General features: G+C 45.0%; 1 long non-coding RNA gene across 2 annotated transcripts; it reads left to right on the top strand.

The window, feature by feature from the left end:
* Positions 1-431: 431 nt before the first annotated feature.
* LOC108389920 (uncharacterized) lies at positions 432-25,312 on the top strand. 2 transcript variants are annotated; one of them, XR_005062951.2, is made up of 6 exons: positions 432-553; positions 883-1,014; positions 9,242-9,403; positions 21,413-21,519; positions 24,347-24,558; positions 24,905-25,312. It is a non-coding gene; the product is annotated as an uncharacterized lncRNA (long non-coding RNA). The 2 variants fall into 2 exon arrangements; XR_001851387.3 differs by lacking the exon at positions 9,242-9,403.
* Positions 25,313-27,464: the final 2,152 nt, after the last annotated feature.

The raw sequence follows: 27,464 nt of genomic DNA, 5'->3' as shown, positions 1-27,464 counted from the left end.
CAGGACAGACAGGGGTGTAAGTGCCACTCTGGAAGCCAGCAGGCTGGAGACCCAAGAGGAGCCAGTGTTTCAGTCCAAGTCTAAGAGCAAGAGACCAGTGTCCCTGCTCAAAGCAGGCTTCATTTGATTGGATGAGGTCTACCCACTTTGAAGAGAGCAATCTGTTTCACTGAGTCTGCTGAATGCTAATCTCATCTAGAAACAGCTTTATAGATAAATCCAGAATAATGTTTCACCACATGTCTGGGCACCCTATGTCCAGTGAAACAGACCCATAAAATTAACCATCACAGCTGGTGACACTGACCCAGCCTGTTTTCCCATTGGTTCACAGCTAGTTCATCTTTGGAAGCAAAAAAGAAGGGGGGATAAATACACAGCGCAATGAAGGCAAATCTCATTCATTTAGTGGCCACTGATAGTCAGGCATGTTAGACACATTCTCTTTAATTTTTATAACAACTCTCCAACATGGGAAGAATTAGCCTCATTCTACAGATAAGGAACTTCAAGATCAGAGAGGGAGAGTACCTGGCCCAAAGTCACACTACCAGTAAGTCACTGTATCTGCTAGTGGTTCTTAAAGGTCTGTATAACACAGGCCTCCTCTTCTAATTCCTGCCCTCTGACCAAGTTCCTGACTTTGGTATCAGCTATTCTGCCTGCTCCTGACTGCTACGGATATAGTTGACTCCCTATGTGTTTGTAATAGCAAAGTAAACCCAACTACCATTTACTAAGAAGAAAAGTATTGCTTTAAACTGAAAGGATGTGGTTGTGGCAACAGAAAGCAAGCAGAGCAAGCAGATCTGCTGATTGTAATCATTTCACAAACCCATGTCCTGTGTCTTCTCCCACCAACTTCATCTTATTTCCACCAAGTCATTAAGGGAACAGCCTCCAGCTCTGAGGGGCATGCAAGAAAGACAATTCAGAAATTGGTGCTCTGATGGCAAGGTGCCTTTTGGATCCGTTGCCCTTATACCTGGAGACCTCTACCACTTCTCTGCCTGGGTGAGTTTTACAGTTTCTTTAGGACCAGGAGACTACTACTTTCAAAGGGCGTCTTACCCTTGATTCATGGGTCAGCTCAAGCCAGTGATCCAGTGGCTTCTCCAGTCAGCTGCAATCCAGGAGGAGGTGGTCAAGTGAGCCAGCTGAACCGCAGGTACAGGCGGCCTTGGGAAAGTCAGAATGGCTGCTGCCATTGCAGCTCTGGGAGCACTAGGGGAGGACAAAGAGAAGAAACACCAGCATCAGCCAGTGTCAGTCCATTTGGGCTGCTGAACGAATACCATAGACTGAGCAGCTTATAAACAACATAGGTTTATTTCCCAGAGTTATGGATCCAGGTGCTGGCAGATTCAGTGTCTGGTGGGCTCACTTCCTGGTTCAAAGACTGCTGTGTTCTTGCTAAAATCTGACATGGCTGAGGGGAGGAGGGAGCTCTCTGAAGGCTCTGCCTGAGGCCCCACTTCCCAAAGGACCCGCTTCTAAACACCACTACAGTGGAAATTAATTTTCAACATACCAGTATTGAGGGCACACAATCATTCAGTCTATAGCATCCAAGGAACAGAAGATCTTTAGGAACAAAGTGTTCCTAATCTTTACCTTTTCCTGCGACACCTTTAGCCCATGAAGCAGGACATGTCCTTGGTTACAAAATTCAACTTCATTAGAGTAAAAGGCAAAACAAACATGCCATTCTGAGTTTCTAAGGATAAGCTACGGTATGTGTGTGCTAGTGTGTGTGTGTGTGTGTGTGTGTGTGTGTGTATGTGTGTGTGTTTAAAATAGTTCCTACCTACAATTATAGTTCAACCAGGACTTGAACCCAAGTCACCTTACTCCAAAATCCAAAATCCATGCAAACACTACACATCCTCCATTTTATCCAATGTCACCTGCAAGGGTGATATGTTTAGAAGCAGAAAATGCTGCTTCCTCCCATGGGAGATACAAGTTCCAATGTCACCTGCAAGGGTGATATGCTTAGAAGAAGAAAATGCTGCTTCCTCCCATGGGAGATACAAGCTCCTCAGATTTCACAGGGACCTTTTCAGGAAAATACATTAGCAAGTGATTTGAAGTCTATGTATTAACTCCAAACAAATCAAAAATAAATATTCATGCTTCCCCCAGGAGCAATAACTCACTGTGGCATAAACATGAGTTTCAGGAGAGGGCAGTGGGAAGAGGGCAGAGGGCACTAGGGACTCAACAAGCCCTCAGGGAATTTGGCCTCCCAGTCGGGGTAATTGTTAGTGCGGGTTTCTACACAACACAGGTCCCCATTGGGGACTGCCTAGTCAAGTTACAGTCAAGCTTGTTCTTCCTGGGAAAGATCTCATTTTATTTCCCTTTTTTCTAACTTACATTTAAATAATTTTTCATTAATAAGATAATTAAAAACAAACTCTAATCTCCTTGGATCACTCTATGTTTCCTTTACATTTTTGCTGGAAAATTAGACAGAACTGGGAGCTGCATTTACAGGAGAACATGGACTTGAGATCAGAGTGATCCAGGCTTGAATTCCAGGTCCGCTCACGACAGGGCACCAAACCCTTTGAGCCTCAGTTTCTTACCCATAGAACCAGATGATCCTAATAACTTTCAGGATCTGGAGCATCTTACATGCAGTAGACACTCAGTAAATGTTTTCTGGTCTGCTGCCTCTCACTGAATGTTCACAAGCACATTTCCAAGATTTAACCTAGTGTGTGTACTTGTGATTTGTAATAGCTATAGAGTATTCCATTTCAATACTATCATAACTTGCTCTTCTATTTCCCCACTGGTAGAAATTTGGATTGTTTCCCGTTTTCCTTTCTTATGACTTGGACTGTTATGGACATCTTTAGACAGATGACATTTTCCCCCTTAAGTTATAGCCTTGGAGTAAATTCCCAGAAGTAGAATTACTGGGTTGGAGAGTAGGAATAGCTTTGTCGTCCTTGTTATTTACTGCCAGATGAATTCTTGTTTTCTAAGAAGGCTGTCAGCTGGAAGGGCCCAGCTTATGTGGCAGATATGGCGGTTTCCATCTGCCACTGCTGTTCCTGTCACAAGCCCTCCTGGAGAAACCATTCCCAGACTCTCATCCAGTAATTGGCACTAAGTGGTTGGAAATAGGGACTAAACAGAGAAGAAAGAAAGATAAAGACCTGGAATGTGTAGGGATGCAGGGCTGGGAGAGTAAAGATTGATAATGCTATGCATTTAGGGATTAGGATATGATATGACTAAGTACTTTGGTCTAAAGGTAAAGGATGCTGGGAGACAACTCTTCCAATAAGCTAATGCTTATCATTTTATACTACATGCATTTATGAGCACTTACCTAACATATGTCACCGCTAACATTTATGTGGTGTCTAAATATGTCCCCCCACTCACTTTGTAACATGAGGAAGGTGAGCTCTGGCCCTCCTACAAGGGGCTCCTCTCAACTAACACACTGGAAGAGAGACATCTTGCTTAAGAAGCTGGGAAAGTCAAACTGAGGATATCAGTAGAGACTCAAATCTGAGGCAAATAATAAAACTGAGAGAACATGAATCAAGAACTTTTCTCAGATGAACAAAAAAGAGTCAGTACAAAGAGCGACAGGAGTACACATGAAGTAAAGGAGAGATCTGTGTTTGGGGTTTCGGGGCAGGAGTGGTGGATAACTGTAAACCAAGGCAATTTCCTAAATGCTCTTTAATTGTGCTGTTCAAATCTCAAATATCCTTGCCAATGTTTCCTACTTGATCTATCAATAATCCAAAAAGCTATATTAAAATAGTGAATGATTTGTTAATAATTATTTGTAGATCTAATGAAGAGTTTATCCATTTTGAAGCTATATCACTATTAGGTGAATATAAGTTTTCAATTGTTGTCTTCCTGATAGTGAACCTCTTAGCATGATGCTGAATGATTCTCCTTATGTTTTCTTAAAGCTTTTTCCTCAATGTCTATTTTGGTTTGTACTGATTTGACTATGCCTGCTTTCTTCTGGTTACTACTTTCCTGATATATATATATATATTTTTAAGTCTGACTTTAGAACTTTCTATGTTCATACGTTGTAGCTGAGTCTCTTCAAGAAAGCACATAGCTAAATTTTGTTTTCATATGGCCTGAGAGTCTTTGTCTTTTAACAGGAAAGTTTAATCCATTTACATTTATTTGGATTACTGATTGATTTGGATTTATTTCTACTCTTACAGCTATTTGTCTTTTCTATTCATCCTGCCTTTACCCTTTCACACTCATCAGTCTTACCTTGGACTGACTCCATTTTTTCTCTTACTCATGCTGGGAAATTAAATGCTCCATGTCTATTCTTTTTGACAAAGGTAAAAATTCTATTTAGACTTTGTCTATTCTTTCTCCATGTCTATTCTTTTTAACAAAGTCTAAATAGTATTTTTATCTTTGTCTCCCAAAATACCATGAATTTAAAATGCTTTAACTCTGATTACCCACTTCTTCAAATGTACACACTATTTTTGTCCAGATTTTAGTTCTAGTTTTTTTAATCCAAACAGACATTAGTCATTATCATTATTTCAGAAATTAAATGTTTTCTTAGTTTTATCTAAACATTTACCAAAATCTTAACTCACCCCATTTCTTTGCATGTTCCAGCCATTCTGTCTTAAGTACATTCTTTACAATTCTCTTTAATAAGTGTCTGCCATTAGTAAATTTTCTCTGCTCTAAGTTTTCAGAAAATTTCTGTATTTCACTCTTACTCTTGACTGATGGTTTTCCTAAGTACGGAATTCTCTTTATCTAACTCCATTCTCTTTACAGCTTATTTCCTCCAAGTGACCCAAACACCTGACCCATGACCATATGGAAATACATTTATATAGCTTCCTAGTTCCCCTGGGTGAAAATTTTAATAATTGCACCGTGCCAGGAGCCTTCTGTGTGGCATCTGTCACTGGTGATAGTATTCTCATTGCCAGCCACCAGCTCAAAAACTTCACATTAATACCTGTATTCTCAGATACTGCAGGAACCAACTGCTGCAAGCCAGATTTCCTGGAAAGCAGACTCAAATGGACATTAGCAGAAAGACAACATTGGAAAATACTCTCAAAATAAGTATCTTGAAGGATATAAAGGAACAGAATTGAACCACAGGAGAAGTTAGGGTGTTGAAGTACTTAAGCAAAGCTCTCAGCTAATTGCAGGTGGAGCTCTGGAGCTTGGATGGACCTGCAGAGTAATCCTTAATCAAGGCAAGGTGGCTGAGTAGATTCCTCTGCATTCAGTACTCATGGGATGCACCCTCCCTCAGGAAGGGAGAGTGACCTTGGATGAGAGCAACTGTTCACAAAGTTTCAAGTCAAAGAGAAGGAGCGAAAGGGGGCCACAGCTTGAGGGACTGGTGTGGTCAAAGGAAGATTTCTTTAACTCAGAGACCCTAGCACTTTTTTAAGCTAATGGGAAGGAACTAAAGGAAAGGGGCTTTTCAGTCATCAGGAGGGCTATGGCCTGGCATTGGGTGGGAGGCATGGAAGATCATAAAGGAGAGGAATATGAACTGCTCGCCCTTTGCTGAGAACTAATGGCGCCATGGAAGCAGCCCTGAACTCTGAGCCATTCAGGAAAACAGTTCTGTGCATGACTGCAGATGTGTGTATTTAAAAGTTACTCATTAAGCAATTGTGAGGACGGAGAGGTATGCCCAAAACTCACACAGATGGGGCGATCTTGAAGGGATGCAGACTTGGAAGAGAATCTATGCTTTGAGAAATTTTTCAATTAAAAAAGTCTGTTGACTTTATTGTGTCGACATTTCCGAAGTTTATATGACCATGGGACTTTTAGTTTTTCTGGAATATCTATTGATGTATCTCAGAACACTCCTCAAAATAGTTTGGGAAATGATGAGCCAAGTAATAACTTCAAGACTTCCATCAGACTTCCAGTGGCCAATTCATAAATCAGGACAGAAAATGAAGTAAAGAGAAGGGTATTTAAAAAAAAACTTTCATATTCAAAATGTTTCCATTTGGGAAACACTCACAGAGCATCTACTATGTACTAGACCCCATGCTGGGCCCTAAGGACAGAGAGATGACAGTGGCCAAAAGGAGTCGTTAGCCTTTGAGAGGACGTGGGTGGGTCGTCTGTAAGGAAACATCCTGAGGAGTGGGTCCCTTGATAGGAAGAGAGGCCCTGGGTGACCAGCCTAGAGCCTTGCTGTGCCATGGCCGGAACGCCTCCCCATCAGGAATGGCCCTGAGGAAGGAGTAAGGCAGGAGCTGGGCCTGCGTGCGGGGAACCTAGGGGAGAAGGGAGCGAAGGCAGAGGCCAGGATGCGGGGCACTGTCTACCTGGACTGACTCTGCCATCACCTGGCTGTGTAATCTCGGCCCAGGCCAGGCTTTCATCTCCTGGAGCTTCTGCCTTGCTGGCAATATGAGGGTAATAATAACCCACACCTCCCGGGGGCTCCAGGAGGGTCAAACAGGAGAGAAGGGATGTGAAAAAATTACGTAACCTGTAAAGCACTCCACAAACAGGGATCTTATGACTTACTTATTCCTTCATAAAGTACATTTCAAAGAAAGCTAAACAAACTCCCCCAAAGTTTCCACTCTCAGGGCTATTTTTATTTTGTGATTTTCCAAGCCTCAAAATGAAATTGAAAAAAAAAACAACAAAAAAACCTTCAGTGGCTGCTTTTTATATGGTAGTTTATAAGAGTCAGGATGAAATAGAAATCGTGATAGCACAAGGCCCGGAGTTTACATTCTCAGAGGGAGGCCGAGAGCGAGGAGCAATGATGACTTTAGAGGGGGCGGCTGAATCACCAACGCCAGCCTGGCTCTAACCAGCCTGTGTAGTTTTAAGTGGTCTAATCAGTCCTGCTTTTCACAAACACAAATAAATAAAAATTGACATTACATCGGGCAACAATATGGCATGCCCTGTGCAATTAGAACCAGCTGAGTTTATGCACCCCATGGTTTACAGAGAAGGCAGCCATGCACTGCACTCTGGGGACATATGACTGTGTGGTTTTTTAACACACATGTTCCAGGCAGTGGTTCCCATCCCCTTGGGGGGATGCAGACGCCTTTCAGATGGCTCTGGGGATTCATATGTTACAATAGCCATGTCAATAGGCTGGCTAAATACTGGCTCCCACATATACGTAGGCATAACGTTCATGGGTGCACGCATCTACTGGAGGCTTTGTTCTTTAGGTGTTTTCTCAATTAATAGATACTAAAAGCACAAGACTGTGACATGGGAGTGAAGTCTTTCACACTAATAAATGATTCTCTTGCTCAAAAGGGTTGGATCCTGTTCTTCCAATGTGCCCCAAGATAAATCAAATTTGAGAGTGCTATGGCTCATGGAGAAAAGGAACAACAGGGGGCTGAGAAGGACAAGAGCCAAAACTTATTCTAGGAGTTCCAAAGTCTGGACCTGCTCTTAGAGTCAAAATATTCTTCTACACTGTTATGCCTCTCACCCGGCACCCAGCCTCTGGTCCTCCAGCCTTGCTTTTCTCCAGAGGGGGGCTCCGCACTGCACTGAGAGTGGTCTTTCCAAAATGGCCATTTCCCAGCTCCAAAATCTTTCCACTCTCGAGTGGCTCACAAGGCTCTAGGGGGGACCTACCATATCTCCCTTCCTCTCAGGCCTCATTTCTTGCCCCTCCCCCTCACACTCTACACTCCAGCTGCTCAGCAACGCCCCCCAACACACACACACACAACACCCCACCCACCCACCCAGCCTCTGCAATCACACACATTTACACCCTCAGCCTGGAACATTTTCTCCCTCCTCGCCTTTGCCTGAATAATTTCTTCTCTCCCAATTTCACATCTTGGTTTAGAATGTCATTTACATTGGGAAGGTTTGCCAGATTCTTCCTCCTCAACACTGGTCCGAGGTAGTTAGCTGGCCTATAGCTTTACCTCCTTGAAGCTGTGTCACGGGAGAATGAAACATGCCTGATTCCTGAACCATCGCTCCATCACCAGACCTTAAGCTCCATGAGGGTGGTGATTGAGCTTTGTTCCCTAGTGGGTCTCTGTGGCAGAAGCTCTGGTAGTGGCTAAATGAGTGTGTTCAATCCCACTGTGGGATTTGATGATTGATGTTTTTAGACAGAGGTGCCACTCAGCCCTGGTCACATTGCCCCACACAGCCAACCTTACTCTCCAAGCCCAGATGGTCCTGGGCACAGGTACTAGCTCTTATTGAAGAACACAGCAAAAGCCCTCAGAAGGCTTTGGCATTTGTTACAAGTTCTTGGAAAAAGAGACACTTGTGTTGGGTAAAAAAAAAGTCAAGAAAGAAAAGAGTTGACTCAGTGGAAAAGATAGAAGAAGAAAGGGACAGTTTAAGTACCCACATCTCTCTCTCTCTTTCTCTCTCCTCATTCTCTCTCACCTAAGTCATTTGCTGATCAGAAAACTAGTCATATTCTCTCTTGAAGTCATAGGATGCTGCTAAAGTCAAAAAGGTCCAGAGAGGGCAATACGTGACCCCAATTTACCCAGCAAGAGAGGGGCAGGGTTCAAATGAGAACCCAGGCCTCCCAATACCAAGTTGTCTCTTTGCAGGAAGCCAGGGTGGTTAGGCCTGTGCACATACTTCCCTGGGGAAATTATGCCAGCTCCCAGAAGTAGCATATGTGCCTTTCAGCCAGAGACTGCCTCAGTAAATACATATTGCTTCTTGGCTTGCAAAGCAAATATTTACTCAAAACCCACATAGCATGGTGCATAAGTCCTGACAGCCATGGGCAGTTTCTAACTCACTTATTGTTTATTTTTAATTTGTTTTTTAGTGTGTATATTTTCTGCATTAGACCTGAAATAAACAGACTTCAGAGTAGAGGCTGGGTGAAATGAAAAGTAGTTTTCACTAGAAAAACCTAGTCCCTGCCTATTACCTCTGGATTCCAGTATCTGACAAGTCTGTGAGCAAAATCAATCAAGTTTAAGTGCATTCAGTGCTCCACTTAAGGGTGGTCTTTAAGGCAATCAACACACTCTCCTCTGGGAAATCGGCTGAGGAATCAAGGAGACACAAGTGGCTCTCAGCACATGCATCATATTGAGACTTGGGATATCTGGGTTCTGGTTCTAACCTTGTCTCTAACTAGTTAGTGACCCTGAACAAGTCATTTAACCTCTCTGCACTTTGGTTTCCTCATCTGTATAATGTCACTAATGACGTTCTACCTAATTCACTGTATTGACCACAGACCACATCAAAGGTGAAGTCCAATATCTATCCAGCAAGTATTTTTTAAAGGCCTACCAGGGGCCTCGCTATTCAGGAACAAGAAGATAGCAGTGAACAAAATGAAATCCCGTCTTCATGGAGATTATGTTCCAGTGGGGAGCAGACAAATGAGAAACAAAGTGTGAGTATTAGGTCTGATGTTAAAATTCTACAAGAAAAATCATCATGATAAGGAACTAGAAGATGATGAGGGTGGATTGCCATTTTACAAAGGGTGGTCAGTAAGAGGCTCTCTGATAAGGTGGGTCCGAGGGTGGAGCAGGAAAAGGATCCCAGGCGGGAGGAAGAATGAGGACAAGGCTTCTGCTGTAAAGCTTGGAGTGTTCATGCAGGCAGGCCAGGCTGGCTGGAGCAGAGAGAAAGGAGATGGGGTCAGGAAGGAAGGATGGGGTTCCCCAAATTTCACATACATATAGCATCTCTAGAGGTGCTAGGAAAGTTATCCAGTGATTCCCCCATGTAATAAACAATACCTGCGTTAAATAAACTGGAATCTTGCACAGGTAAAGGGTTCCCGAGACCACATTCAACATCGCCCAACCCGACTCAATAAAGTGGAACACTCCCTGGTTGCCAGGAACATTCCCATTCACACCAGCTCAGCTCATGGAAATCATGCTGTATAAATGTGTCTGACTTTTAGCCCTTCTTTAGCTCAAGCCACTGTGATTTAGAATATTTCATCTGCAGAAATGGACATTAATTTGGACATTGTTAGATGTAGACATGAGGGACTGGGCAGCCCAGCCACTTCTGCCTTCACTCATGAGGCAGGTTCTGGGTCCTGGTATGAAGTCAGCAGAGGTGCCCAGCCTTGATCCCTGGCCTGCCAATATCTTGTCTGCCTATACTTTCCAAAACCAGAGAAGTGTTAAGTACGTTGGGCCTGAGCCTTGATCACAGATTGGGAGCAGTGGGAACCCCAGGCAGGAAGAATAGACCTATCAGCAGACAGACACGGGCAAGGGCAGGCCAGCCTGGGTTGCAACAGGCCGGTCCAGGGCTCCACAGTGACAAAGGACGGATTAAGCCTGGCCCAGAGACCACTCAGTAGGGCTTGGAGGGAAGAGAAAGGAAAGTTTATGTTAAGCAGTGGGTTAGGCTCTTTTTATGTACAATCTCATTAAATCCTCACAAACATGTAAACTGGAATTACTGTTTTATAGAAGAGGGAACTGAGACCCAGAGAGTCTGAATGAGTTGCCGAAGGCCACATGGTTATTTAGAGGTAATCAGGGGATTTAGAATCCACTGATTCCATAGCCTGGCCTCTTTCCAGGACATACAACTATTGCTTTGAAGTGAGTTACTTTATCATGTGCATCTCAATGCAGTCCTGTTTGCAGTTGGGTAGGTGAGGCAAGTCATTCTCCTGGTCATCTCCAGAGTCTGAAGAGATGGCCAGAAGTCTCCAAACAGATTTGGGTGCAGCTATGGGCAGAGGGGTCCATATTCATCGAGGACTCCACTGAGCTGGCCCTTTGAAGGGGATGCCCATTTCCTCACCATCAGAGCCCTTCTCCTTGTGGCCCAGGTGCTGTGGGCAGAGCTTCTGGCCCTGGGTACCTTGTCCCCCTTCACATTGAGCACCCAGCTACCCAGACCAGCCTCTGTGGCCCTGCGCCAGGCTGGCATAGTCAGACGGCGGTTGGCCCTAACCCCTGTGCTTCCCAGGTCTGAAACACTGGCTTGTTTTCTGGTCACCCACCGCTGCTTTCTCCTTCCTTCCGGCCTTGCTGGTATTCACTCTCCTTCGCCAGCACCCTTGTTAATGGGCTTCATCTGCAAACATGGGACTCTTGGCCCCAGCCCTACATTGCTGATATCTTCTGGAGTCGTTTATAAAAATATCGCTGGCGTTCCCTGCCCGGCATGTTTCCACGTCATGCTCCACTTGCAGGCGAGCTTTGCCAGCCTGATAAGGAGCCCTTTATTTGCCCTTTAGGGAAGTTATGACTCACATCACCAGCTTTCCTCCCCTTTCTAGAGCTCATGTTATCTATAAAAAGGGCCACTGGAAAGGTCATGGAGAAGATTAATCCCAGTCCTGCGTTTTAAACATTCTCTGTAGGATAGAGTTGAATCAGTGGTAACTTGGACTGATTAGTTTGATTTGGACCTAGTTAACTTAACTGGAGAGTAGTTATCTCAGTGAGCTGCCTGTTCACCTTGGGACTGGCTAGTTTAACAGCGAGCTAGACAGTTCAGGTGGGATGTGGTTAACTGGTATTTGGATTGGGAATTGTAGCTCAGGGGTTGGTTGACGTATTTTTCTGGCTGATTAGCTCAACTCGTTAAAGCACTACTTTGGAAGAAAGACCCTGATCTTTATCTCCCTGAGAGCACGTGAGCCTCACTCCACCAGGTTCCCTGGCCCCACACTTCGGGCCTCACTACAGGGAGCACACATTCAGGTGCTGAGAGTCTGAGTGGATCTCTGCAGTACAACAGAATCAAGGAAGAGCAGCTCTTCGCACAGCCCGACCTTTAGTTCCTATTTGGGACATTAGGTCTGTTTATCTGTGTCCCTCAAGCCAGGCACAATAGAGAGAATAGTGACAAGGAGCAAATGAGGAAATGTCCTTCTCTACGTTTATTCAGTGAAGCTTACAGAGCATTCACTCTACTCCAGACCCTGTGCTAGGCACTGAAGATGCAGACAGACAGTACTGTCTGCCCCATTTGATGAAATTTCCCATCCTCCCTTGCAGTTAGGAGTGGCCGTGTGACTGGTTTGGCCAATGGACCATGAGCAGAAGTGATGGGCAGCACTTCAAAGAGTGGCCCATAAAGTCTCCTTCACAATCCTGCAGTCTTTCTCCTGTCCTGTGTTTGCCAGCAGACATAGAAGAGCCATAGAAGAGCCAGAGCAGGGGCCTGAGGTCCCACGGGAGCCATCAAAGGAAAGAGACATAATGTGTACGGAGCCTAGGTCCCTGGTCACTGCACAAAACAGAGGCGTCTCTGAGCTCCATGCTAACCACACTTGTGAGGAGAAATAAATTTTCATTGTGTGGAGCCACTAAAACTCAGAGATGGTTTGTTGCATCATTTAACTTCCCTGACAGACAGGCGCCACTCTTCACCTTTACTTATCACCTTCTCGGCAGACCTTGCCTCTTCCTATGCCAAGACAGGCCATCCAGAGAGTCCCTCAACCACCTTCTGCCATATCCTCGACTTGCCTGTGGGTTTGCACCCTTGCTTCCTCCAGCCCTACCACTCCAGCACAAGGCCACTGCTGGGCTGGATCCCCCACCCCTATATGTTCTGCCCCTGCCTTCCGATGACTGTCTTCTGCCTCAAATAGTACATTTAACTTTCTTCTCTTCTTAAATAAAAGAGAGTCCCATTTGGAAGCTGGATGTTTGAGGTAAGTCTTCCTCCCTGTCATCCCAGGAGTCTGGAGAGATTGCCAGATTCTCCAGGACAGGTTTAGGGTTCAGATGCAGGGAGGGGTGTCCATGTTCTCTGAGAGCCCTATTGATCTGGAGGGGATCTTTGAAGGGGATGCCTAGCTCCTTAAATAAAGTATGTAGGAGAGGGCTATTATCCATCCTCTGTCTCCCTAAAGCAACCAGCCTATTTGTCTCTGACCTTTCATTACTTAATTTCTAAAGAATGGCCCAGACTTACTATTTCTACCTTATCACTCATTGTTTCCTTAACTCACAGCAATCTAGCTTCCTCTCCCACTGCTATCCTGAGACTTTCATTCAAAGGTCACTAATGACCTCTAACTGTGTAGTCCAGGGAATTCTTCTCAGCTTCTTCCAGCGAACTCTCCAGAAGCACCTGACATCTGACCAGCCTCTATTCTAACTCACTGTTGCTCAACATTTACAGCTCTTCTCTTCCTGGTTCCTTCTAATGCCCTTATATGGAGGAATGTCCCCATGCTCTGCTCTCTGCCAACTCCTTTCTTTTGAAATTCTCTTGTTTGGCAGATAGGGCTATTACCGTTAATGACAGTAACAATAATTAACATTTACTGAATACATATGTCAGAGGAGTGCCAGCAAATCCCACACATCATCCCACCGCACCCTGACTGGACCCTCTGAGGCTGGCAGTGCTCTGACCCCATTCTACAGATGAGGAAATCAGGGAAAGAGCAAGCTAAGGAACGGTGCAAGGCCACAGCTTGCCCATAGAGTGTCCTTTCCTCACATTTGGAAAAGGAGGCCCATTCCTCTGAGCAGCTATGGCCCCATTCCAGAGAACCTGGCCTGGCAAACAGAAAGAGCATTTAGCCCCACTTGCCCCCTGAGCCAAGCCCTCTCATGCAGAGCACAAAGTGCAGAAGTATACAAGGCAGGGAGCCAGAATTCAAACCCCTGCCTCTCTGACCCCAGAGACACGGTTCCCCTCACCAGTCCTCTGTACCCCTGCTTCACAGGGCATCGTGGGGGTTAAAACTAAACAGATCAGTGCAACACAGAGAAGACAAGTAGTGATTTTACAGCATCTTACTATGTTGAAGGACAGTGACTGTGAATTTGGTGACAAGTAGTGATTTTACAACATCTTACTATGTTGATGGACAGTGACTGTGAACAGGGATGTGGGGGGGACTTGGTGAAGGGCGGAGCCTAGTAAACATAATGTCCTTCATGTAATTGTAGATTAATGATACCAAAAAGAAAAAAAAACTAAACAGATCACAGATATCTCTTGCCTCAGAGTTTGGCATGTAAGAAATATGTGCTATAATATAGTTACTGTTATTGTCATTATTATTCATAGCGCCTTTCTCATCTACTTCCAAAGTTTCAAAGAAGAATTCATCAAATATTTAATTATCTCTCATGTGCCAAGCAGTATGCTAGGTGCTGAGGTTACAAAGATGAACAAAACACTGTTCCTGCTCCCATGAACTAAAAATCTAGCAGGAGAAAAAGCCATACAAACAATGAACTAAAATAAAAAGAAACCCTGCAGTAACAGAGGTGGTACAAAGTGCTGTGGGAGCACAGAGGAGAGAGCATTGTGCCAGCGTGGGGCAGGGGTGGGAATCCAGGCAGGTCTGCTGATAACTTCAGAAAGGAAGGGACATTTTGAAAGCATCTGGGTCACTAGGAGGGACAATCCAGGAAGGGCAATCTGCATAAATAAAAGGATGCAGGCAGGCAAGTACCTGGTGTATGTGACCTGTAGGTCACACTTAGCAATGGAAATTCATTATGAGTATCAGAGCAGGTGGTCAGATCTGGATTTTAGTAAGAAAACCTCGGCATCTACAACAGTGTTTTGCACATAGTAGGTGCTCAGTAAACTTTTGATGGCTGGTTGGATGGGTGGAAGAATGAAAGAAGGAATGAACCCGTGAAGGAGCGCCCCCTGGTGTCAGCATGGAGACATTTGCACGTGAATTTCAAAGTCCTCTGGGGTTGTATAAACACATATGCTGACATATTTATTTTAATTCACTGTGGAACAAACTTGGACTTAGAGACCGTTAGCACTGGAGGAGCCCCTGATGTGAGTTGTTCCTGTTTAACTCTTCCAGCCCAGAAGCTGAGGCCCAGAGAGAAAAGTGGCTCATTGAAGTGATTCATCTCATGACCCAGCCATAATTTGGCTGCTACAGTGTGGCCATACCTGAGTCTAGTGGTTTTTTCAGTTTCTGATTTGCTCAGATACTCCATTCAGAGCCACTCTATTGAGCACACCTTTCATATTTCCACTTCCATTCTGTGCTTGGATGCATGTGCCCCCCTGCCTAGAATGCTTCCTTCCAAATTCTTTGATTCCTTCAAAGCTCTTTTCCTACAGGAAGCCTCCCCTGACTACCTCAGCATAAAGTGATCTTCTTTTCCTCTATGGTTCAGTCTTGAATGCTTATTATGTGCCACGAACTGAGCTCAGCAATTTATATCCTTTATTACACTCAATCCTTACAACAGCCCTATGAAATACAACCCATTGCTATCTCTAGCTTACAGAAAAGGAAACTGAGGCATTATCAATATAATAAAAGCTAGTAGTGCACCAGACAGTAACCCAGATACCTTTTGTGGATTGGCATTGTTGTTACTATAATTTCCACTTGACTGATAGAAAACTGAGGCTCAGAGAGGTGAATTTACCCAAATTCCCACAGAGATGAGGGGTTGGTTCCAGGCTGTGGTGAGGTGAGGGTTTGCCTCGGACCACCCCCCAGCACAGGTTGCCAGCTGACCTGATGGCCCACTCATCCCCTGTGCTGGGCAGTCTTCTGCTGCCCCCACTATCCATCCAACCCACCCATTTGGCTCTTCACTAGCTTTATTTGTTCCCATGTTTTACTCTATCTGGATTATTGCCAAGTGCCTTCCAGACAGAGAATATGCCTTTGAGATCTCAGTAAGCCTCAGGACCCCAACAAAGTGCCAACACATGGGTGGTTTGGCACTATGGGTTAACTGATGCATTAATGAGACAGCTCCCTGATGGAAATAATTCTGCATTTTCTTGAATACTGAGAGATTTGTGGAAGCCAGCAACCCAAAGTTACATTGCAGAAGCAGTGTTTGCAGATCCCGTTTACTTTTCATACCTTAAAAAGCAGATCCCAGGATAAAAATGGTCAACTTACCGTCATGTGCTCAATTTAAAAAAAAAATCTTGAAATTTATATTTCTGTTGGAGGTGGGTTGCTTTCCTTGAAGGCAGCTTTCTACAAGAAAAAAAAGATGTTATCTTACTGTCAGACTTCATTTTCCCCATCTCGCACACCAAGAGGTTAGGTGTTTCCTATATGTTTCCTTAAAACCAGTTTTCCAAAGACTAGCTTTAATCCACTGTGTTGTCGCCTCCTACTGGTGACAAACTGAGAGTGACTTGTTCTGCAAGGTGAGTGCTGGCAGGCAGCTGATTACTTTAAAAACAACGGATGCATTTGCTTCTAAGAACATTTTGTTTTCAACAGTAAATCTGCCAACAGAGGCAGATATGTTTTATTCACCTAAATAAAAAGCTTTCCATGTTCTCTGATTCCTTCTGGATTAACTGTATAATAACTCTTACTTTCATTTTATCATATTCTACCTTACATGCCTGTTCTCTCCAAGCTTCTCCTGAAGATTTCTGTTTTGTTCATCTTTGCTTCCTCTCCACCTAGCACAGGCCTTGAGACCTAGTAAGTACTCAATACAAATTTGTTAAATACGTGTATGCATAAATTAATGAAAGCATGAAAGGAAGGAAGGAAAAAAGGGAGGGAGGAAGGACATTTTCTATCAACCCCTCAGCCCATGAGTTACAGAGAGCTGCATGTGGTTTACAGAATCATTTACTCATCGGCAAGTGCTTCAGAATTTTCATCAGCAGATTCTAAAATCAGAGTAAAACCTTTTTTCCCCTCTTTCCTTCTCTCCTGTAGCTGAACAGAATTAAAAGCTTGATGGTGTCTCTATTGGGGTTATTAGGTCTCAGACTCACACACTGTACTTGTCACTTTTTTCCCTGAGGTTCTCAGTAACTGCAGCTAGCTGAGGTGTTCCGTCTCTCAGAAGGCAGAGTAAGTAAAGGAGGCAGCCCTGAACAGCTGTGGTGGACATCAGCAGGGCAGGTTTTCCTGCACCGATCCCCCTCTGCACAGGGGATGCCGTGGGAGGGCAATGCCCTGCTTGCTCCTGACTCCCCGGCAGCCAGCACCCTGGCAGGAGCCCACGGCGGGCCAACTGAGTGCTTGCACCCTGGGCCTGCATCCCTGGGAGGTCGGTGGAAAAGTGACTGATCATTCAAGTTATTTCATAGTAACAGCTATCATGGGGAACAGAGGAACATCCTTGGCCAGAGTGGCTAGACTACATCAGGAGGCAGTGTCTCAGCCACAGCTCCCTCTGGACAATGGGTCGGTATTCTGGCTTCTTGGCCTTCTTGGGCTACCTTGGCTCTAAGCTTCTCTTCCAAGCACCGTCCTCCAAACTTTCTGGAAATTCTGTGAGCACCTAGTCTTCTAATCAATTCCCCTTTTGACTCAAGCAAACTAGAATCAGTTTCTGTTACTCACATCTGAAAAAATTTTAAGTAATACAATAGCAATCAAAGGGAAAAGAGAAGTTGAGAGAGAGAGAGAGCAAAAGAGAAAGAGAAAAAGAAAGGAAAGAAGAAGGAAGAAGGTGGGGAGGGGAGTCCTCTTCTGGTTGGCAAACGGGTGCCTCACACATGCTCAATGCATAGAAGGCACTCAATGAAGCTGAATGCAAGGAAAATCCTTTTATGAAATATTAGCATAGGACAAGACGCTTGTTCAGTAGTCTCCGTACCTGATCCCCGACTCAGCTCTACGGGTCCTCAGGAATCAGGGAAACTCAAATCAGCTGTTAATTATTCCTTGTTTCTCAAAGTGCATGGTTCACAGAGCAGTAAGAACCACCTGGGAAGTTATGGAAATGCAGAATCTCAGCCCTTCCCCAGACCTACTGCATCAGAATCTACACATTTACAAAGTTGCCAGTGATTTATATGTACAATACAGTTTGAGAAGCACAGGTCTTTGAGACCATGGTCAAGCTACCCTCTCAAGTGTCAGGTTTTTCATTTGAACCATGAGAATGATAAGTAAGACCAAACCCATGTATAGTGTTAAAGCATATGAAATTGCTGGTATTTGACCTTCTTGACCTATAGAAATGACAATTTCATATGATTCAATCTAATGCTTGTTCTTAGGGTTAAGTAAAAGTATCATAGGCAGTACTTACCACAGTGCCTGGCACCCAATAAGAACAGCAAATCTCTCTCCAGCCTGTATTCTGGTAGAATTTTTTCAATTCAAGTTTCACACGCTCAGGACAATGGGAGTAAACTCCCATCAGTGCTTGGATTGAAGGCAGTAGGGGATGAGCTGACTGACACAGGGAGAGTGCAGACAATGATTTCAACTCAACATTCTTTCTCACTCACCTGCTCCATGCCAGTCGCTCCACTGCCTGCTGGGGACATGAGGAGAGACCAGCAGAAAAGTTCTCTGGGAGAAGGTAACATTGGCCAGGCATTCACCACTGTTCCCTGCTCACTTAGTGAACAGTCTCTTACACGTTCTATCATTTCCTTCTCACAGGAGGTGGGAATTGGCTTCATGTGTAAATGAGAACCAAGACTGAAAACTGTCCAAGGCCAACAGCTAGTAGTAGCTCATGAAACTAGATTTAGAACCGGATAAGCTAGCGAACCAGGAGCTGAGCTGCCACAGGCATGTCAATATGGTGAGCTGCAAGCTTTCCATAGGGCCTCAAGAGCTTTGAGGGCTGCTCTTTCCCAAGCCTCTTGCCTCTTCTGACATCGCATTCTAATCTGAGAAAACATTGCCTCTCACACGAAATGGCGCAGGGAGTGACCAGGAACTATGTGGAATTCTGGGTCTAGGATGCAAACACGCAGCAGTTGGGCAGCATTTCCTGGAGTTGTGCGTGGAAAGCATGGCAGGCCTCGGTGTATATCTTTTTGCCTCTCCAGCTTTAGCTGGTTTTTAAATTTTCAAGTCCTTTCTTCATGTCCATCACAATGGAGTCCCAAGACCAGTAGTCAGCATTGCCTTGTAGTTATACCCGAGAGCCTGGGGCATGGCAGAATTACTGCAGTCCGGTGCTCTGCCACTGCTTGCTGCACCCATGGGCCACCTCTTCAGCCATCACTAAAGTGGGTGCATTGTGGATTCATTCATTATTGGAAAAATCCTGAGTACCGGCTGTGGCCTAGCACTGTGCTAGGGGCTGGCAGTATCTCAGAGTACCCGTATATATCCCCTCAGGCCTCCCACTGCAGGGTGAGCTGGGTCTTTTGTGTTTGTTTTTAACAGAGGAAACTGTCCTGCCTGTACAGAGTCCTGGAATCAACACCCACGAGGCAGCCCCCTTTCCATGGTTTGCGGAAGTTGGTGTGTAGATACCCTCAGGCTTCTTGGGCAGGACAGATCTAGGGCAAGTATTCCACAGTAGCATCTCGAGTTCCCCAGTGAGGTCGGCTCCAGTTTCCCACAATGGTAACGTGATTGAAAACACATTCTTCATTTGCTGCCTTCCCTTCTCTGTCTCACCTCCCCACTCCCTTCCTGGGGCTGGGACACCTCCTCAATAAACTGTCTAACCTTTCCTGGCTCCTGGGAAAACCCCAGTCAAGACAAGCTGAGCGCCAAGCTCACATCCCATCCTTGGGGGCACACTCAGGCAGAGATCACTTGCTGTGCCTTCAAACATTATTCTCTGATTATTTATTTGGCAGTTATTAAGTGGAGTTGCGATTTCCCATGGATAAATACTGATTCCCTATGCATAGATGCTATTTACAGAAACTTCATTACTCGGTTTGTCTACTGACCAAAGCAGAATTAACGCCCATGAAAATTTGACAGTATGCCTCCTCTTTCAGAAATTCTTGGCTCTCTTTTCAGTATTCTTTGCTGACTTTCTAGATGGAACTTCTTAAGGAGGTACTTTAAAGGATTTTTAAACTTAGATGACAAAATAAGTCCTAAGTGCCCAGTAAACAGCATTGAGCGTGCATTCACTCTGTTTTCAGAACTTCATCAGATTGTGAGCAACTGTGAGTTTCACAAAAACCGCACATCAATTTGCAGGGCCTAGCAGGGAGAATTTTTCATTGCGTGAGAATAAGACCAATTTATGTTTTGCTAATTTGGTCTAGTGACGTCTTAGTCCCCTGTATAGATCAGGGTCCTGGCTGGCCGCTGCCTGGCCTGTGCCTTAATTCCCCTCTGCCTGCCTGTGTGGTGCTCAGTGTGCCCTACCTGCCCTTTGGCATCTTAGTTCTGGCATTAAGAGACCCAGATAGGCAAGAGCTTTGGGCTCCTGGGCCAGATGCCAAGACGAGCCCTACACATCACTCACACTTAGGACATGGCTTCTGCACCTACCTTCCTCTCCACCCCACCCCTGCCCCTTCCTCAGACCTTGGGTGAGAGCTTTGCTGCTGCCAGAACTATCTGGTGAGAGCCATAGTGATGGCAAGAATCCCAGGACACAACATGGGCCTACGTGGACCTTCGGAGCAAGCTGGCATGTGGGAGCCCTGGCCTGCAGCAGCAGGGCCTTCTGAGAAGTTTCATGACTCTTTTTTTTCCTTGACAACTGAGAGAAGTGGGTGAAATGCTGGCTCAAATTTGACCTGACAACTATTCACGGCATATGTGCTCTGCCTCTAGTACAGTATGAAACCCCAGGCTAGAAGGATGCTAAAGGTGCCCAAGATGTGATCTATGCACTGGATTAATTTAGAGGTTTCTTACCAGGGAAATTTATACACATTAGATAATTAATTATCATCCCGAGTCTGAGTCAGCTATAGTACAGACCTTTTGTGCAGTTTTTGGAAAGGAAGGGAAAACAGGGAGGAAATGACTTGTATTAAGCATCTATTGCTGGCTATGCAATTTACATTCAGTTTCTCATTTAATCTTCCAACCACCTTAGGAGGTAGATATTATCTTCATTACTGTTCTCATTGTTATTATTTCCATTTCACAAATGAGGAAGGCTCAGAAGGAACAATTTGTTTGCATAGTTATGGAGAGGGCACAACTGGGATCTGAGCCCACATCTGTCAAAGTCTAAGTCTTGTTTTGCTTTAGTATTATATCCAATCTGGAGTTAGACTGAGCTCATTTGGATTAAAGTAGTGAGAGAAGACTTCAAGGAAGATGAGGAATTTGAACTGCATGGGAGAGCTGGGTAGGTTTGGACAGGCAGAGAGGAAGCTGGAAGTCATTCTGAGTGTGGAAGCAATGTGAAAGCAATGTGTCATACAGGCCACCCAGCACCTGCAATAGGACCTGGTAGATAGAGGACTATAGGATGGATGGATGGGTGGAGAGATAGATGGATAAACAGATGTATAGGTGGAAAGAGGGGTGGACATTTGGGTGGGTAGGTGGATGGATGAATAAAGGATGGATGAATGTTACTGCATATATGGCATCAAAGTCCCTTATAAAACATGAATACAATAGTGGGAGTAATTTTTAATAAGCATATCAAGATCTCAACTTGAAAACCAATGTTGTCCATCAAATGTGTCAGCTCAAAGAGTCTGAACATATAGCCAGGAAGATTTCATCTGCTTTCAGAGTTAAGATAGTCAGTTAAGATCAAAGACTGATTTGAATTTGTATTTCACTGTGTCCTAGTTGTGTGACTTTGGACAAGATTCTTGATCTCTCTGGACTTTGGTTGCATCATCTGCATAATGAGGATAATACCTTACAGCATTCTTCAGAGGGAAAAATGAACCAATGTAAGTAAAGCTCTTAACATGGTACCTGGCATTCAATAAATACTATGTAAACTTTAAAAATAAATAAATATTGGGAGACTGATTAATTTGGGGCCTTTCTGTGTCCAGGAGCCTACCTAACAAGCAAGAAAGACCTATTGTTTTTTAAAACCATTTTCAGGGAGACAGAAAAATCTAGATTAAATTGTGCTAATTAAGGCTTCTACACAACAGGCCAGCAACAGAATTTAGAGCCACTCAGCTTCTAGAATCAAGACGGTGCACAGAACAGAAACTCCAAACTCAGAGACTTTGTAGCTATAACCATTCTGAATTCAAAATGCACCCATTGTTTACTTACACGGTTAACCAGTGGATTATGAGTAGGAAAGAGCTGGATCTCTCCACACAGACCCAGTGGGTGGCAGTCTTTGCAGCTAGATCATGGCCATGGTGCGGAGCCACAGAGAATTTAACCAGGCCACCAGATGTGGCTGAGACAGATTTTATAAGCTGAAGCTTATGAGAATGTGGGGATATTCTTCAAAAAAGTAGTAAGAAACAATATTACACATTTTGCAAAAGCATATGACCATGGGAGCACATTGTGAGGGTCCTTCCCAGGGTCCTAGGGGGGCCAGAGCAAGTGAAGGACCCCGAAGCTTAAGCTCCATTAGCTTCATGGTGTATCTGCCTTTGGTCATTGGAAGTGTGCCCCTGCCTCTACGTGCGACTGTGTTTGCTCTCAACAAATACTATCTAGTTTTGCATATAGACCTACAGAACCTCAGTACTGAAATGTACCTCTTGCTCATTCATTTTACAAGCAGGGAGACCAAAAGTAAAGTGTTTTGGTCAAGGTCACACAGACTGGAATAATTAGAGTCTAACAGTCAAATGAGTTCCATGAGACAGACAGCACCTTGGAAACACAACTGTGCAAAGCTAAGTTATCCTTTTATAAGTGGATATTTTCCATACAAATGAATAGCTATTTATTATAAAAAAGGGGGAAACATAACAAAAACATATAAGTATATAAGCTTTGAAGACAGTGGAAACTAGCTTTTAATAATATTTTTCAATGCTAGAGTAGGAAATGCTTCTTAAGTTGCTTTGAAATGGTCTGCCCCAGTTGAATCATTCATTCACTCAAGAACTACGAAGCGCGGTCTTAGTCTGGATGCCCCAGGAAAGCCCAGGACAAGGACTTAGATGTGGCTTATTTGGGAAGTGAGAAAGCAAGCAGGAGGCAGTGAGGGAGGTGGGGAGTAAGATGGAGAAGGAGGGAAAGTTAATAGCGGGTGTGAGCTATTTACTACTACGGGCAGCTGTGGTTCACTGCTGGCGTGGAACCCCTGAGGAATCGTGGAGACCATACCTCAGAATCGTCCCACTGAAGCCTGGAGGCCTTTTATCTACCCACCACCAATTCCATGTGTTGAAGTTTGCCCCAGGGCCTGAAACTCTCTGCTCTTCTGGGCTCTGCCTGTGCTTTCACTTTTTCCTCTTCTGTCCTTTTTTTCTTTTCCTTTCTTATGCTTCCTTTCCCTCTCCATTCCTGTTCTTTGGGAAAGCCCTAAGAGAAACTCAGTCCCAGTGACCAGCATGACAAAACTGCTCACCACAGCTGCAGGTGGAATCAGAAGTGGCTAAGGACATGTGGCACAGGGCACAGAAACTGTTTGCTATAAACATCAGCTATGTCCCAGGAGCCAATGTCTGCCTGACCCGGTATTTTTTTAAAGCAGGCTGACCCATCTGCATATTCTAAGGGGCATGAGGACCCATCTCAAAGCCAGGGATCACTCATCCAAGAAGGCTTGCTGCATGCCCACCACGACTCCAGCACTGTGTCAGGACCTGGATGTAGAGCGTGAACAGGACACACCTTATCTCTGTCGCTGATGAGGGGAAGGCAGTCAGAATATAAAGAAGTGAACAAAGAAAAACACAGTAAAATTCTTTGCTAGTAATAAATGCTATTCGTGCTGACAAGTGCAATATAGTGATGTGAGTGTTAAGTAAGTAGCTACTTCAGAATGCTTGGTTACGGGGAGCTTCTCTGAAGAGGCGACATTTCCCCAAAGAAAATACTGGAGGGGAGGTGCAGATGGAGAGGGCTGTGGAAAGAGGAAACAGCTAGTGAGTCGGTCAGAAGGGAGGTAGGGATGTGTGAGGACTCAATAAAAGCCAGAGTGGACGGTTGAAGAGGTAGTCAGGGGGAATCACGTGGGGTTTTTGAGCCAGGGCTAGAGGTATGGAGTTTACTCTAAGTGTGTTTAAATAGCATAGAGGTGTGCTGTGGTTTTGATTTTAAGAGTTCACTGTGGCTGCTATGTGGAGAACTGGGGTGAGGCAGGAATAGAAACAGCAGCACCATTACATGGCAGCCATGCTGTGCCCTTGCAGGGAGCTGATGGCACTTGGATTGTGGTGGTACTAGTGAAGAAGAGAAAAGCGGAGAGTTTAGGATCTGCTTCTGAGGTCAAGTTGTAGCATTCTCAGATGCATTGGATAGGAGGAATTGAAGGACAGCACCTAGATTTTTGGCTCAAGCATCTGGATGCCCATCACTGAGATGAGGAAAACCACGTGTGTTAGTCTGGGTTATCCAGAGAAACAGACCAATAGGATACATATACACACTATAAGGAATTGTCTCATATGGCCTCTGGAGGCTGAGAGGTCTACTAGCTGGAGACCCAGGACAGCCAATGGAGTCATGGAGTTGGTAGTCTAAGCCAAGGCCAAAGGCCAGAAGAGGACAGTAAACTTTAAAAAGGAGATGTCTATAACCAATTAACTATTCCAAATGTTTTGTTTTGTGTTTTGTTGTCTAATGCAGAGATGGCATTGTTTCTTCCATCAAATAGATGTTTTGGATGATCCATCCAAAGAAGATCACTTAGTCCGACCATGAAGCCTACATCCGTCTCATCTGAGGGAAGCACTGGGGGCACATACTGTCGCTCTATCTGCAGATCTCACCACGCTGGTTCGGGCAGACATGGCAAGAGCAAGAACTCTTGCTGAATTCTGCAGGCGACTCCAGTGGAGGTACTGGCGACTCATCTTGCTTTCAGAGGTGCATCCAGGCAAGATGAGGCCCACACACACACTGGGGAGAGCAATCTGCTTTATTCGGTCTCATCCAGAAACACACTCACAGACACACCCAGAAATAATGTTTGACCAAGTATCTGGGCACCAAGTGGCCAAGTGAAATTGACAGAGAAAATTAACACAGGGATGAAATAAGATTTCAAGGTTTCTGTTTAAACCACATTAAGTTGAAATGCCTAAAACACATCCAAGTAAATGACAAGTAGTAGCATATCGAAGCTTGAGGTTCTGGGGATAGGACAGGGCAGGAGATATAAATTTGGAATTTACTGTTTTACAGACAGTTGGAAGCCAAGGAACTGGAAGACGTCACCTAGTCAGAGAACAAGGTTCTATGAGAGAGCCCTGGGGCCTCCCAACATACTCCATGTGTATCAGTTTCCTGGGGCTGAGAATAAATTTCTGTCATTTTGAATCACCCAGTTTGTGTCCATTTGTTGGAGCAACCGTAGGAAACTAATACAAAATATGACTCACCACCTACTGCACTGCCTCAAGCACGCCGCAGCCCTGCACACATCTGCTCTGTCTGCTCGCCATCATTCCGTCCAGTGCTGCACCTTGTCTCCACCTCATAGCCCCTGCCTCCTCATGGTCCCTGCTCTCTCATCATGTCGGTTTACACTTAGCTTGTCCATATCCTCCTCAGCTCCTGTTTGTATTGGAACCTTTTAGCTTAGGCAGCCATTGATTTTTTTCACCACTGGTTACAGTTCACACTTCGCCCCAGGACACATCATTTACTGGAGAGCATATATGTTGGCTGCCTTTACGTTGAGTGCCCATCCATGCTCCAGCTGCCCTCGGCCCATAGAGATGCAGGAGGAACGCACAGCAGCCACCGGAGCACAGAGGACTGTTTCTCCCTCAGGCACTACAGGCAGAGCGCTGGCACTCGGGCAGGGCTGGGAGCAGGGCAGATGGTGGGGCTGCCAGATCTGGTCAGCTCCAATGTCTGGAAATTTTGAACAGAAATGACAGGAGCTCGGTTCTGAGGCAGCATGTATGAAATGAAGGAGAAAACAATTGCTCACAGAGCTGACTCTTCGGAGACACCATCCAAAGCTGGCAGGCGGACCAGTGCATTCTTCCTCCACGCCATGTTTATGTTTAGCTGTGGGGCTAGGGCCACTTGGACAGGAGAGAAATGGTCCTTCTTTCTAATTTAGTTTTTCTAAATGTACAACACTCTCACTGACATCATTCAAAACTTGGGTGTCAGAATGAGCCCTGCCCACTGAGTGAGTTACCTGGCCTACTGACTTTAGTTGGCTTGCTCTGATCTAGATCAGGGCTTCCTGGATGTTAGTGTCTTCAAACCATCTCGGGACTTGGGGTCTGGGGCATGGCCTGAGCTTCCGCATTTCTAGTGGGCTCCTAGCTCTGCATTTCTACTGTGCTGGTTTGAGCACAGCACTTTAAGTAGCAGGGCTCTAGAGCAGATTGATGTCTGAGGACTCAGGTACATGGAAGTTTCTAGGTGTGTCTTGAAAAACATAACTTGGCCAAATAATTTGGGGCAACAGTAGGTAAAACAAAGTCTATACGGCTTCCTTGCTTTCACAATCTCGTGCCTACTCACATGCCCTTAGGAGAGCTCAATTACATGCAGGGGTTCCCAAATCTATTTAACACAGGATCTTTGTTCCCAGGTATGTCAAAGACTAGGATTTTATAAAGTATACCTTGGGAAATGCTTCCCTGGGAGCCCAGTCTTCACCCCTTGCTTTCAGCCCAAGACTCCCAGGAGAATTTTTAACAATGGGAGGGAGCAGGAAACTGTTCTTCACTTTAGAGCTGGACTCCCCTTCAGGCATAGACTTAAGTCAGAGAGAGTAACAGCTCTGATGACTAAAGAATGTGTAAAATGTAGTGGTTGGAGTACACTAACCTAGGTTTCAATCCTTGAGTCAGTCATCCTTTTTGAACCTTGGTCTCCTAATCGGTAAACTGGAGGCACTGCTATATTCCTGTTTTGTAGGGTTATGGTGAGAAAGAAAGGAGTTGAATGCATGTAGAGAACTCAGTATGTTGCCTAGTACATAGTAAATGCCCGATGGAAGCTCTTATTATTACAGGGATGCAAAAATGTCACAACATTTCATATGCACCCCATGTTTTACTACAGTTTTTTATTTCAAGGAGAGGGAGAAGGAGATGTGGAGAGAGAAAGAGAAAGCACAAACATTCTGACTTGGAAAGAAACTTGTGCTTTGAAGCTGACAAGTATAATTTGTCTTGAGACTGCCAAGCTCTTGAGTTGAGCCTTCATATTGGAAAAAAAAAGAGACAAGCGAGATTAATCTGGGGCCTTCATTACTTACTCCATCTGGCCTGGCTTGGCACAGCCTCTTCCCTCTACAAACCGATTACTCCTTCAAAAGCCTCAGCAGAGTGGCCGCTAATGGGTTCTGACATGGCAGGAATGGGGCTCACACAGCACAGAGATAAGCGCCCCAGCATCGGGGCCAAAATACTTCCAGCGCTACAGCCCAGATGCTCCACCACCAAAGAAAGAACTGAACTGAACAGGAGCCAAGGCCTCTGGGCCAGGGGAGATACTGGACTCCCAGGAGCACTGGGAGAGCCGTGCCTCCCCGCGGGGAGGGCAGCAGGGCAGGGCTCACGTGGAAGGGCTGAGGGTGTGGGTTAGCTGACTGGGGAGCTCCAACGACCATGGACACTTTTTCACCTGACTACAGTCACCCTGGGGGAAATGAAGAAGGTTGTTTTTAGACATTTGCCAGTAAAAATGTGCTGGGTAGTTTCTTCACATTTTCCTCCTGAAGGGGGGCAGTGGGGAGCAGTAAGGGAACTGATGTTTATGAAGCACCTATTAT

Source organism: Manis javanica, chromosome 4, assembly GCF_040802235.1.
Source record: "Manis javanica isolate MJ-LG chromosome 4, MJ_LKY, whole genome shotgun sequence".
Classification (NCBI taxonomy): Eukaryota; Metazoa; Chordata; class Mammalia; order Pholidota; family Manidae; genus Manis; species Manis javanica.
Note: the sequence above shows the minus strand (reverse complement) of the source record. Positions and strands in the feature narration are given on the sequence as shown.